This window comes from Aethalodelphis obliquidens, unplaced genomic scaffold, assembly GCF_003676395.1.
Source record: "Aethalodelphis obliquidens isolate GAN/ISIS:26980383/991018 unplaced genomic scaffold, ASM367639v1 scaffold14, whole genome shotgun sequence".
Classification (NCBI taxonomy): domain Eukaryota; kingdom Metazoa; phylum Chordata; class Mammalia; order Artiodactyla; family Delphinidae; genus Aethalodelphis; species Aethalodelphis obliquidens.
Window position 1 is genome coordinate 1,576,653 of NW_020837958.1, and position 13,763 is coordinate 1,590,415.

Consider the following 13,763-nt stretch of genomic DNA (forward strand, 5'->3'; position numbering starts at 1 on the left):
AGCCACCTTCTTACCGTGTCTACTACCATGAACTATTCTTCTCTACTTCTTATACTAAGTAATAACCACCCATCTGAGAAATCATACAGATATGTAGCTTAACTCAAATGTTCAGATCTTGTGGTCCTCAAGCCTAAGTGATCAGAATCACCTGGGAAGCTTTTTTAAAAATACAATCTCCCAAATCTACCTCCCCAACCCTCATACCTCAATTTCTGGAGGGAATGCCTCAGAATTCATGTTTGCAAAAAGCCCTCAAAGTGATTCTGAGAGTCAGCTACTGGGAACCACCGTACTGGCCTATCCCTGACAACCTTCTGACCACCACATTCCTCTCCCAAAAAAGCATTAGTTATAAAATACATTATTTGGACCTGCTTTACTATTCAGCAGACAGCTCATTGTTCAGTCTGGATTTGAAAGCATGGATTTAAATATATAAATGGCCAGAATGACACAATCCTAAATGCTATATTCTAGACTCAGAACCTAAAAGGAAGAACTGTCTCACTTTGGAATCCTGAGTTGCTACAGTGGTGGACATCCCTATTTACACTGCAGATTGGACAACCCAACTATTTTTTTTTAATTTAACATACAGAGCTAGAATTTTTATTTAATAATATGAAAATCCAACCAAATCTTATTAAATATTTTTATAAAAATGAAACCACACACAATTCTAGGATTCAATGTTCATCTAGTTGCCAATATAATAATTTCATACTGCATGCATGTTGTCACATATGTACATATTCAAGAGTAATACGAGTTATTAATAATCTAAAATGTGCCACCATGTAACCTGCAACTGTTGTGAAGACAATGTACCAATTTGTAAACCCAGTTATTTTTTAAATGACTCAGTTTAACTTTCCTCCAAGGAACAAAGAGCTGTGCCACATTTTCAAAGACTGTTCCACATTCCATCCCCAAAGAAGTCCGAAGTCCTAAATCTAGCATTCAAGACCCTAGATAATTTTAGCCCAGTTGACAATAGAAGTAACCAGAAACTCTGGATTCAAGTGTTACCTCTGACACTTATCCAAGTCACTAACTTCTGGTTTGAGTAAGGGCAAGTGAGTAGCAAGATGTTTTTAGAAGAGGCATAAAGAGAAATATTTCCACAAAGAAGCATGTCACTGAAGACTTAGGAAAGAAGAATGGCAAGACAACTACAAACATCTATAAATGCTGAAGTTAATACACATCAAGCAGTTATTTAAAGCAACTTCAAAATTTGGGGGAACCTGATTGCCTAGAGTACTTCCTGCAAGATGACATACAGTTACCTGACCAAAGAGGAAGCGGATGGAAGGGGGAAAAATGTTTCCTGATTGAGGTCATGGCCCAAGGATGATATTACGTAACAGAATGACAACTAGATAGTTATAATTAAAAAGAAGAATAGAGGGTAACCAGGTCAAGTTCTAGGGCTAAACTCCTAACAGAGAGAGACAGAGAAATTCTTTCACTGAAGGACAGGCTAGCTAAACCAGAAATCTTGAGAGGGAAAGTAAGAATGGGTGATTCAAGACACAGCTACTCTGGTAATCAAATATCCTTTTACTTTCCATTATGGGGTTGCCACAGAACATCAATCACTAAACAGTTGGTGCTTCTTCTTCAATCCCACCAAAGCCAACCAGGCCAAGTGGTTCAGCAACACGCTTTAACAACCATTACTGCTTAAACACACATATAGAAAGGGAAAAGAGACATACGGTTAGTTATCAGGACTGATCATGTCCCCTGATGTGCCAGACAGAAATATGGATACGGTGACCTATAAAATGGTACCTGAAGCCATTTAATTCCAATGATTAGGGCTGCGGGGAAGCAGGAGCTTTTTGGTCTAATGAGCAAAACGAAAAGCAGCAGATAAGCGGGGTAGGCATAATATTTGGTCATAAACCAAATAAACAAATGTACTCAAAAGGAAACTCAATGTACTCAAAAAGAAGGCTGTCACTTCTACTATTCATAGAAATTTGAATCTGTAGATAAGAAGGTAGATAAATAGATTTCTCTAGGGAAGAAAATTTTGATCTCCCATCCCAAACACATACAAGCTTATTCTAAGTAGTTGCCTTACTTTTATCATTCTCCAAGACAAGGGTCATCAACCTATGCAAATTCTGCTACTTTGCAAATTATGTGCTGACTATACTCACATGCAACTTCTACAATGGGACGAAGATGGAGGCTGGGCCAGGTGTTCCTTCAACTCCTTACAAAGCCCACACAAAAAATCGTTAACAGCTGTTGTCTCTGAGGTCTGAAGTGAGGAGACTTTTCTTGGTACCGTATAGTGCAGGAGGTCCTACACTGTGTCCCCCCTTATCTCCAACACACACCCATTGGACCTCTCTGAACACATATACTGCCCCCATCTCTCTTGCTTGCTGGTAACAAACCAGCCTCAGGGCCTCTGCACTCTGTACCCATATCTATAGGACTTCAATCTCTAATTTCTTAAGTCTCTTTCAAACATACCTTGTAAGTGAGGCCCTCCCTGACCACTCTGTATTAAACAACCTCACTCCCACCCCTGCACTTCTTATTCACCATCCTACATATTCTGCTTTATTTTTTTCTCAATAGTGTTATCACACTCTGACTTACTATATATTTACTTGCTTACTTAATATCTATCTCTTCCAACTAGAATGTAAGCTCTGTGAGGTCTATTTGGTGCATAGCAGGCTCTCAAATTTCTTTTGAATGAATGAATGAAGATGTTTTACTTTTTTAATGAAAACAAAAAGTTAAAGTTTAGAAAAATAAATCAGTATTATTTTTCTTTCTACACATTTTTTCTAATTGTGACCTTAGGCCCATCAACTGGGGTCTCCAGTAGCCTTACCTGCAGATTTGGCTGACCTTCAGCGGGGTAGACATTCAAATGGCCAATTCTGCCCTGGTTTACAAAGTAGTCAACAGAGAAGAGAAGAACAGAGAGGTTACAGTACTTCCCCCATTCCAACAAAGAAACAATGGAAAGAAATCAGATTGGCACCAATTTCTCCTTTAAAATAGACCACTCTATTTTTAAAAGTGTACTGAATATACACCAGCTACTTTATTTCAATGAGATTTACTTCACTTGCAATGAAATGGGAACTGTAGGTGCCTTGATAAAAGTACCGAGAAGTTGACTTAATTTCTACCACAATGCCTTATAACCTCAACCACCAGAATATATTTTGGTTTTTCAAATGTAAGCTCCCTAAAACAAAAACCTTTTCACTCCACAAAGAGACCTCTCAATATGAGACCACATTCCAATACAGAACATGGGAAGCACACACAAAATTGACAATGTACTTTGGGAAAACTAAGTATCTTTTGCTCTACTGTCAACTGAACCAAAATGAGTAATTAATGAGTAAATGTGGATGAGATTTGAAAATCGAAAAAATAAAACCTAATCTTAATTACTAGAAGAAATCAATCTTCTTGAATCATAACATTTAATCCTAATCTAGACCTAATTGAAATAAACCAAAAGCAGTATCCTAATACTTGTACCTTCACCACATGAGTACAATTTATTCTATTTTAAGAACTAGAAATTTCTTCCAGGACTTCCCTGGTGGCACAGTGGTTAAGAATCCGCCTGCCAATGCAGGAGACACGGGTTTGAGCCCTGGTCCGCGAAGATCCCAAATGCCGTGGAGCAACTAAGCCCATGCGCCACAACTACTGAGCCTGCGCTCTAGAGCCCACTCGCCACAACTACTGAGCCCATATGCCACAACTACTGAGCCCATGTGCCACAACTACTGAAGCCCGCACGCCTAGAGCCCGTGCTCTGCAACAACAGAAGCCACCGCAATGAGAAGCCCGTGCACCGCAACGAAGAGTAGCCCCCACTCGCCACAACTAGAGAAAGCCTGCGCTCAGCAACAAAGACCCAACGCAGCCAAAATAAATGAATGAATAAATAAATTAAGAAAAAAAAAGAAATTTCTTCCACATTATGTGTCAGTGAGGCAAAGTGATGCCCATGAAGACCACCAATCTAAGGGGAAAAAAGACGGGAGGCAAAAAGACAAAGGGAGACACCAAATAAAAAGAGGAAAGCAAATGAAAAGAAGAAAATGTAGGAGAATCAGTAGAGGGAAATGGGGGTTTAAAAAAAGTATGGAGAGCTGGGTGAAGGAGTTATGACAGGAAGCTACGGAGTGTCAATAGAAATTAAGTTTAAATACTATTCAGAACACTAGTTTCATGGGTTATTTAGTATGAGGGAAGGAAAAAAAGAAGGAAAATCTTAGGCTGGAAGAAACCAAAAGTTTCCAGGCAAGGCTGCATCTAACACATATGTATTTCCCACAGGCCACAGTTTAGCTTTTCCACATAGAAGAGCAGACTTTTTTCTTAGAGGCACACTTCTCATAGGAAGCACTGATGAACTCAAAATTTCTACAAGTCTCAGTTTAAATAAAGGTTGAAAATAGAAAATGATGTTTCCTGAACATAAAAAAGGGAGGTTTATTTCAAGAAAGACATAGTAAAAAAAAAACTGCCTTCATTGCTATGTAACTGTTTCCTGTACATTCAAAACTAATGTTATCCTAAAAAATCCTGGTTGGACAAGTGAGACGGCAAGGAAAAGAATCTGGTTCAAAGTCAAGAATAATAAACCCAAAGAGAGCTTTTTCAACCCACTCTCTGCCAAGATTAAAGGAAGTTTATCCTTGGGTGCTAGAGTTCTGTCTCTTGTAGACACAAAAAGGTGGGAGAAACTTGTATTGCTGTTTTTTCCCCTAAAGTATCCAAGACTCCTAAGAAATTACTGCAAGAGATTCAAGCTTTGCCACCAGCTTCTCCTCCCTCACTCACACCTTACTTTACTTTATTAAGGGTTATCCATTCCCCTAGCACCCATATTTTGGACAACCCTGCCCATGTAACTCCCCAAACCTGCCTATTGCTAAAGGCACTTTTTTCCCCATTAAAGAAAAAAAGTTAGCCTATCCATCCAGGATGCCCATTTATTCTGTAATATAAGCATCTATAGCCACCATAGAGTCTCAGGTTTTAAGACACCTTAGAGGGAACTTAGTCCAACAGACAAATGATGTTTGTTTGAGTTCACTTAAAGTATCCATTCTAATAGCAAACACAAGGTGTTCCCATGAGCTGGGCAACATCCTATGAATTTTGCACGTATTAAGTCACTTCATCATCACAACAATCCTGTGAGATGGTTAATATTATTGTCCTTATTTTACAAACAAGGAGATCAAGGCATAGAGCAATTAAACAATTTTCCCAAGGTTACTTGGCTAGTTAAGTGGTAGAAGATTTGAACCCATGCAGTCTGGCTCTGGCATCCATGCTCTTAACCATGCAAAGCTGCCTTGCCTCTCTACATTTATGGAACACTGAGATTGGAAATTCCCTGTTTAGTCAGCATATTGATCAAAAAATACAGAATAATTAAGCATTTGTGGCAAAATTTTAACAATTGGTGTCAAGGTGAATGAAAGGTATATAGGAGCTATTGTGCTACTCTTCCAACTTTTCTGTAAGCTTGAAATGTTTTCAAAATAAAAAGTTAAAGTTTCTTTTATCATCACACAATGGCACAAGTTTTGTGAAAGTGATGCCCAAATTATCTGTTAGCCATCAAAGAAGGCTTTAAGAAAACTCTGGATCCTTAGAATGTTCCCACTACATGCCTGATTTAAATTGCCCACCCCGGGACTTCCCTGGTGGTGCAGTGGTTAAGAATCCGCCTGCCAGTGCAGAGGACACGGGTTCGAGCCCTCGTCCGGGAAGATTCCACATGTCACGCAGCAACTAAGCCCATGCGTCACAACTACTGAGCTTGTGCTCTAGAGCCCGCAAACGACAACTACTGAGCCCACGTGCCACAACTACTGAAGCCTGCGCGCCTAGAGCCCATGCTCCGTAACAAGAGAAGCCACCGCAATAAGAAGCCCACGCACTGCAATAAAGAGTAGACCCCGCTCGCCTCAACTAGAGAAAGCCTGCGCACAGCAACGAAGACCCGGAGCAGCCAAAAATAAATAAATAAATTTAAAAAAAATAAAATAAATTGCCCACACCACTCCAGAAAGGCTTAAGAACTCACTGGAGAGGAAATGGCCTTAAAAATGGGGAACACTGTCCCTGAACCAGAATAGTAAATGTGGGCCCCATTCTCAATACTCAATATTTAATAATCAATAACACGCAATTCCAAGTAGACTTAGTGGGAAAAAATTACTTCTAAAAATACATTATACAATATAACTAACTACAAATCAATCCATACCCTTATATCCCACTTGAACAGTTTTTCTTCCCCGCCTTCACAATCTCCCTGCCAGGCTATATCAATGCCCTCTATTGCAAACCTTGGAGGCGGCTGCATTTAGGCAGAGCAATCCCTATTTCAGCTTCTCAAAGCATTTAACCCCTTTTGCAAGGGAAGAGAACATGAAATCATATACTGATAACCTATGGCTTGTTCCTTTAGGCAAATTTCTTGTTACTATTATTCCAAATTTCCCATGAAAATTAATTTGGGTTCTTAAACTCATAAACTTCCCACTTTGTGAACAAAATCTCCTGAAGTTTCACAGTGAAAGCAGTGAAAAAAGTACAATGATATCCAAACATACTTTCTTTGAAGCACTAATGTTCAAAACTATGTTCCCGGGCTTCCCTGGTGGCGCAGTGGTTGAGAGTCCGCCTGCCGATGCAGGGGACATGGGTTTGTGTCCCAGTCCGGGAAGATCCCACATGCCGTGGAGCAGCTGGGCCCGTGAGCCGTGGCCGCTGGGCCTGCGCGTCCAGAGCCTGTGCTCTGCAACAGGAGAGGCCACAACAGTGAGAGGCCCGCGTACCGAGGAAAAAAAAAAAAAAAACACTATGTTCCCAAGCTTTTTGTTTTTATTAACAAGTATAAAAACCATTCACTTCCAACATGGCTGAAAGCAATAGTTCCCTGCTGCTGCCCTAATATGTTCTGGGTAATGAGTTCCTCTCCCCAAGAAAATAGCTGCATTTAAGGTTTCAGTGGTTGAAGTTAACAGCTGCCTATAGTATGAAATGAACTGACTAGGACCCTTACTTTTTTCTTTTTTTTTAAATTTATTTATTGATTTATTTTTGGCTGCGTTAGGTCTTCGTTGCTGCACACGGGCTTTCTCTAGTTGCGGTGAGCAGGGGCTACTCTGTTGGGGTGCTTGGGCTTCTCACTGTGGTGGCTTCTCTTGTTGTGGAGCACAGGCTCTAAGCGCATGGGCTTCAGTAGTTGTGACACACAGGCTCAGTAGTCGTGATCTGCGGGCTCTAGAGCACAGGCTCAGTAGTTGTGGCACACGGGCTTAGTTGCTCCGTGGCGTGTGGGATCTTCCCGGACGAGGGCTCGAACCCATGTCCCCTGCACAGGCAGGCGGATTCTTAACCACTGCGCCACCAGGGAAGTCCCGGACCCTTACTTTTTACACTATTATTTGTACCGTCTGCCCAGAAAGAAAACAGGATTAAAGAGAAATTAAAATTTTAAATCTTCAATTATTTCCAGAAACTTTATTTAAAAATGGAAGGTGGGGCTCCCCTGGTGGCACAGTGGTTGAGAGTCCACCTGCCGATGCAGGGGACACGGGTTCGTGCCCCGGTCCGGGAAGATCCCACATGCCGCGGAGCGGCTGGGCCCGTGAGCCATGGCCACTGAGCCTGCGTGTCCGGAGCCTGTGCACCGCAACGGGAGAGGCCACAACAGTGAGAGGCCCGCGTACCGCAAAAACAAAAAAAAGGAAGGTGGGAGATGTGTAAAAGGTTGAAACTACAGACTAAAGTTTCAAAATTACATTGCAATTTTATTAATCTTTGTTGAATTGCTTCCTATTTCAACTTCCTTTCAGCCTTCCCCACAAAAGTCCCTCACTGATTCCCATAGTGCCTATTTAACCAAAGCTTACTAAGCACCTCAATATATCCCAGACACTAAGATAGGTGCTAAGAGGATACAGAGGTAAAACAGTACCTACACTCAAGCAGGTCAGTACAGAGGGAAAGACAAAAATAAAAGATAATTTAATAGAGACACAGATGTAGAGAACAAATGTATGGACGCCAAAGGAGGAAAGTGGGGGGAGGGGGGAGGGATGAACTGGGAGATTGAGATTGACAATATATACACTAATATGTATTAAAATAGATAACTACTAAGAACCTGCTGTATAAAAAATAAATTAAATAAAATTCAAAAAATAAATAGACAATTTTAATACAGTGTGATAAACATTATTTGAACTACCTGCTACAAACCTCTCCCTGCAAGTTGGCAATATCATTCCAAACCACATGCCAGAAAATTCTCTGGAAGAAGAAATTTCACTGACAATCAAATGAAGTTTGAGACATTTCTAGTAAGTTTAAGAAATTCGAGGAGGGCAATGGTGTGCATATGGAAAGACTCCTGTTCTAAAGATTGAAATAATAGCCATTCTAACATATCTCGCTCCCCACCTCCCCACAGGCTTTATGGGAAATGGATTTTTTTTACGTACATTACTCTAACACGGAGCGGGTTGGAAATCTAAATGAGCACTGACCTTCAGCAAGATGAGCCTCTAGCAAGGGCTCATTTTAGTTCTGGCTCTTGTTTCTATTCTCTGTGGAGAATGGCAGTGTTTTAGTGGTTAAGTCCACTAACTTTGTAGTTAGTCAGACCAGGGTTTAATCCTGGCCTTGGTCACTTACAAGCACTGAAATTTTCAGCAAACCTCAGCTTCTCTGAGGCTCAAATTCCTTAAAGAACAAAAAATAAACCAAGAAACAAACAAACAAAAAGTTGTTGTAGGAAATTAAGTAAATACAATAGTTTATGCAAAATGCTTAGCACTCAGTAAAAAAACAAGGGGGGGGGAGGGGGGGCAGTTATTAACAAGGGACCACCAGGTACCAAAATAGAAAGCAATAAATTATTACAGAGCTAATCATTTTGCTATTCCAATTGAATAGTGATCTATGCTTAATTTATTTGCATCCATCCTCTCTCACTCATCCCTAGAGAGCAACTACCTCATAAACCCAATTCAAGGCTGAATTGCAATTACTTGGAGCTTTTTTTTTATTTTTAAGATTTCCAATAGTCCCCATTTTTATCCTAGCTGAAAGAACATGTTCTAACCCCTCTAACTCTCCATAACTGGAACCCTAAGAAAGGCACTAGGGCTCTAAGCACCCAAAGGAGGCCCCCACCTGGAACATACCATACCTTAGTCATATAACAAAGAAACCAACAGCATATAGGAGTCAGACAAGGAAAGAAAAATCTGCACAACTCTCACTTACTTGTCTTTTTTTACCCCAAAACCAAAATGGGGAGCAAAACAAAAAATAAAAGATTTACTTATTCACACCCCTTATTATATTTCCGGGAAGAACTAGTAGAGGTGAGGTAAAAGACAAATCTTCCATCTTATCAACCAAAAGGCTCTAATAGTACACACCAGTCAAAACAATGCCTCAGTTCGTGAAACAGTCCTGGACGCTAGTTAACTAGGATGTTCACTGCAGCTACACAAAGCCCAGCATTTAAAGCTGGACCCAAACCACCACCACTCAGTCATCCAGAACCTATTTTCAAACTGCCTTTGTACTCCTTCTTCAGATTCCCTCATCCCTCCCCCTAAAGGCTGAGTGGGAAACTGACACTCCGGTAGCAACATGACCAATTCTCCAAAGATCCACCAAGAAACCCCTAGGCTGGGGTCAAGGCAGAAAGAGCATTTGAAAATCTGGAAATGAAACAAGAACTACAGCCCAACAAACTGTACACATTGTCCTTTTTCTTTCTTTTTAACTGCACTTTCTATAATTAGGAGATCCAGACATTAAAATCTTACTGTATGCCTTGCATAAATTATATTAAAAGAAGGAACAAAGTTCCATTTCCTCTGAAGCCACAACCTCACAAGAATGAAATCAGCTTTCAAGAAATACTCATGTCTGGAAAAGAAATTCAAGGAAGTGCTCTAGTCTGAAAAGAATTAAGGGGTGGGGGGTACAAAATCAGAGGATTATTATAGATACATACCAGTTTAAAGCTAATGAGCAGCTTACATATTAAGGCTCACCTTGTTACAATTAGGCAGTATCTATTGCAGTTTTAATTTTCAAATGATTCGCATTTTCAAAGGGAGAAGGAAGAGAACATCCAGTTTTCAGCCACTGATGAGTTGGTTATATGGTTATCTGGCATCAGTATTTTTACAAGAATGTGTTTGCAAAACAAAAACAAATCTTAAAATTAAATATAAGATATGAAAGCAGTCATGGGCCTTCAGATCTTAAAAACTTCTGATTTCACGGCAAATTAACCAAATAAAAAACTCACCTCCAAAAAACAACTTTCAGTTTGGTTTAAAAATAAGAATTCCCCTTGTGCTTTCTCAACTGCATCCTAAACACTAAAGTTTGTGTAAGTGTTTTACTCTTAGCCTAACCTTATTTTAATCCAAGGCCCTTTCAGAGAGCACAAAGCTGAAAATATTTTCACATGTGCCACTTTACTCAGGTGAACTAACAAGCATGATTAGAATTTCCTTACTCCTTTAAGCACATAAACCAAACGTTATCGTATATGCAGACTGAACATACAATACCTCCACAAATCTTTGCTAGCAAAGGTAGTTTTAGAAGTAAGGGGATGGCAATTCAGTTACCATGGATCCATTTATTTTCTTTTATAAGGCAAAGCAGGGAGGCTAAGTCTAGAAGGAGAATGAGGCTCCTACCCACCACACCTGGAAAAGTAAAAGAAGGATCCACCCAGGAACAGCAGGGCTGAAACCGATCTGGGCCGTTCAAACTCTCTATGGGAAAAAAATATCACCATTTAAGCTGCAAAGCTCCCTGCAACTTTCCACTTCCACAAAGCTAATGATAAAAGGGAGAAAAAAAAGTTCTGAAACGTATGAAGAACCATCTGTATAACTAGCTTCCGACCCGGACAAATTCCTTTCCCAACCCACACGCAACATGCCAAAAAAACCAACTTTTGGTTTGGGCTCTGAAAACAGAAGTTTGTTAGCCTAACCTAGAAAAAAAATACATAAAATCAAAGAACACACCAAAATGTAAATTTATGGAATTGCTCTCACCCCCCTGAATCTATTCATCTCCCTACATTAGAGAGACCAGAAGTTTGTTTCTGGGTCTTGAATATTTTACTTTGCTTTAAATATGATAAAAATACCAAAATTCCCCAAAATAAGTAGAAAGAAAAATTAACTGCTTAAAAGTTACCCGTCAGCATAACAGACCCTCTCGTTTTTAAATTCCCTCGGTTACCATAAGACAAAAATTCAACTTGGCTTATCCTCCTTTACCCGTCTATACACATATTTTTTAAAAAGGCACACACCTCAAATGTGGACTTCTAAAAACCAGTCCTTTAAGAAAGAAAACCAAGGCTTCGTCAATGTTCTGAGAAAGACAAATCCAGCAAGGTTGTTGATTTTTCGCCACCTCTTCCTCCTTTCAGGATCTTTCCTGCTCTTCTTTCTCTCTCTCCCTCTTTTTTTTTCTCTCAGATCCAACACCTAAAATGGAAGTTGCACCCAGCCAGAGGCTAGGGAGCCTGGGTGGTGACAAACTGATCTGGCAGCCCTACCCCCTCGCTTTCCTAAGTGATGTCAGCCCCTGAGAACTTCCAATAGGAGCCGGGCATAAATCAGGGAGCTGATTTTATCCAATAGGAAACTTTATTATAGGAAATTAAAAAAAAAAGGGGGGAGAGCAAGAGGAGGAGAAAAAGACAGGGGGAAGTTTTATATATATATTTATATTTAAAGTGGAGACCTATATGATCTCTGAGGAATTATGCAGAGCTGGGAGGGGTCGGGGGAAGGGGGCTGAAGGAATAAGGGGTTTTCAGAATGGCATGCCTAAGAACCTCGGCTCTCTTTGATGGTAGGGTTCTTGCTCCCTCCTTCCTTTCCGGGTGGGGAAGCAAAAAAGAGCTGATTTTATTTGCCTGCTGCTATTTGGTTTGTTGCTTTCTACCCCAAAGCATTTCCCCAAAGGAAGACAGGAAGGGAAGGAGCGTGAAATGCTAGAAACAGGACTACAGTGTGTTGATTGGGACGGTAGGGGATATCTGAGGTAAACTCTCAATTTTATTGTTTTGGTTTAAATGCATTAGAGTTAATTAGAAAACCTAATGCTTGGACTTGTTAACAATTTTCAGTGTCTATACTTTCAACCAGAAGGAAGCTGAATCCACTAGGCTGTTGAGGAAAATCACTGTCTTCCCATTTGTCCCCAAATCAAAATAATGTGGGTTTGAGGGGGAGAGTAAATGATATCCAATAAACAATATATTTGGAGGAGACGAGAGCATGTGTAAGGAAAAGAAAATCTCATACCTAGAAAATTCAATTTATTTGTTAACTTTGAGCTTAAGACTGTCTAGTTCATACATTCCGTTTATGCTTGACCTAAATAAAGGATTATAGCAAGTATTCTTTTTCTGAATTAAGAGTTATCTTTAATATGTTCTTAGACTATTAGGCCATGAAGGACAGAGGTTGAAAAATTTTTTTTTTACATGCTTGACAAAGACTAGTATTTTATGGTCATTCGGGGATTAGCTATGTGAAAATCATACTGATAAATTGAAATTTTTCTTTCTTACTGAAAAATCTATCCTGTATACTGCTACCAAATGAATCTTCATAACAGTTTCATAATCTAAAATAGTTAAGAGCATAGGTTCTGCAGTCAGACTGACTGGCTTCAAACCTTCTCTTCTGTAAGTATACTTAATCAAGTCAATGTACTACATACTTTGTGACCTTGTAAAAGTTAGATAATCTCTCTGTGACTCAGTTTCTTAACTATAAAATGGAGATAATAGCTATATCTCTTTCACAGGACTGCTGTGAGAATTAAAATGCACATAAGGTTCTTAAAATAATGCATGGCATACAGTACAAACTCAATAAGAATGAGTTATTATTACCAATATCTACCCTACCAAAAAACTTTCAGTGATTCACCACTGCCCAATAATAGCAACGAATAAATGAAGCATCTATCACGTGAGGGCACTTTGCACTCACTGTCCCTAACTTCTCAAACACCACCATGGAGATAGTATTACCACTGTTTAGAGACGAGAAAATCAAGGCTCAGCAAGGTTAAGAAACTAACCTGAGCTCATCCGGCTAAGGAGTGAGCCCCTCATCAGTCTGACTCCAAGGCCCATGCTCTTTCCATTACCTTACACTGTGGTCGGGATGAAGGCCAGGTTCCTCGTCTGTTTTCAAGATGCCATATCTATTCATCCAATACATTAAAGTAACACTTATTGACCATAATCTGACCTTTCCTTATCTTTCTAAACTGGAATTCCGCTCCTCCTCAGGATGAAAGTGCCCTTCTAATCAGGTTTATCTGATCGTTATCCACCCCCTCGTATTTGGTCTATTGTCTCATATACCCTCATATTTGGTCTAATGTGGCCAAAAAGGACTTCTCTCAGAAGTGCTGGAAGACGTTACAGACATCACAGCACTTGTCTGATGGGGTTTAAACAAACTGTAATAGAATAGGAAATGAATACATTTGACAGAGAAACAAACAGCCTTTAACTCTCATTGTCTAAGAATCTTTTCCAGTTACCTTATCACTTCTACCTCTACTTTCCATCTATTCCTAGTCCTACATAGCAAGTTTAAAAGCCAAAGATGAAAAAAAAAAGCCAAAGATGATTGTCAAAGGAAAACAAT

The 13,763-nt window shown here is 39.8% G+C and overlaps 1 protein-coding gene across 13 annotated transcripts in view; it reads right to left on the reverse strand.

Moving 5' to 3' along the window:
• CTNND1 (catenin delta 1) overlaps positions 1–11,667 on the reverse strand; it is a 48,120-nt gene extending 36,453 nt beyond the window's left edge. For 5 of the 13 annotated variants that reach the window (XM_027114644.1, XM_027114643.1, XM_027114641.1 and 2 more), the window contains exon 1: positions 11,396–11,667. The gene's annotated coding sequence lies outside the window, so the exon portion shown is untranslated. Of the gene's footprint in view, positions 1–2,866; positions 2,921–10,775; positions 10,845–11,395 lie in introns of all 13 variants that reach the window. The other 8 variants (XM_027114634.1, XM_027114636.1, XM_027114631.1 and 5 more) reach the window with 4 other exon arrangements.
• Between the last annotated feature and the right edge of the window lie 2,096 nt (positions 11,668–13,763).